Source organism: Palaemon carinicauda, chromosome 39, assembly GCF_036898095.1.
Source record: "Palaemon carinicauda isolate YSFRI2023 chromosome 39, ASM3689809v2, whole genome shotgun sequence".
NCBI lineage: Eukaryota > Metazoa > Arthropoda > Malacostraca > Decapoda > Palaemonidae > Palaemon > Palaemon carinicauda.
The window spans coordinates 55993172-55993898 of record NC_090763.1 but is presented as its reverse complement, the minus strand read 5'-3'; the positions used below and the strand labels follow the sequence as shown (position 1 = coordinate 55993898).

General features: G+C 31.2%; 1 non-coding gene across 1 annotated transcript; it reads left to right on the top strand.

Moving 5' to 3' along the window:
- Positions 1–339: 339 nt before the first annotated feature.
- On the top strand, positions 340–412 carry TRNAR-UCU (transfer RNA arginine (anticodon UCU)). Its single transcript has one exon. It is a non-coding gene; the product is annotated as a tRNA-Arg (tRNA).
- Positions 413–727: the final 315 nt, after the last annotated feature.

Below are 727 nucleotides of genomic sequence, written 5' to 3'. Positions count from 1 at the left end.
TAAATGTCTGATTATGATGGAAGATAATCAGACAATTAAGTATTTCTCAAAACAAAACAAAAATGAAATAAATGAAATCTTACTAAATGTAATTCCTTTATATTTATGAGGAAGAAAATTTATTCTAAGACGGCACATAAATATTGTTGTAATGGGAATATGCTAAAAGTGTTATAATTTATTTCCTTAGGAAGCAAGATTCAGCGAGTCGTAAATTATAGAAAAATACGTATTATATTAAGGAACTAAAATTCTTACATTTCAAACATGTTGTCCATGGGATATTCTCACGAATATGAGCAGTAAAACTTTCATGGTAAACTGTGGGTTATTTTCACTGTCCTCATGGCGCAGTGGAAAGCGCGCTGGACTTCTAATCCAGAGGTCTCGGGTTCGAATCCCGATGGGGATATTGACGTTATTCTTATCTTGCGTGATATTATCGAATTGCAGCTTTCGTGAAAAGTGATTACATATATCAGTGAACTTCGATTTCCGAAAATGATTTCTTGCCGTGCGAGTTGCTTATGTAAATGATGAAAGTAGTAGATATGTTTGTTGGAAAGTGTTAACTGTTATTTAATCTATTTGTAAAGAGTTAAATTATAATAAATAAATTAGAAAATCCTGATTGTTAAGAATTCAAAGGACAAATTTTAATTAACACATATGTAAGTCCACTTTCAACTGCTTGAGGCGTTTTATGTCAGATTATGAATTACCAAAG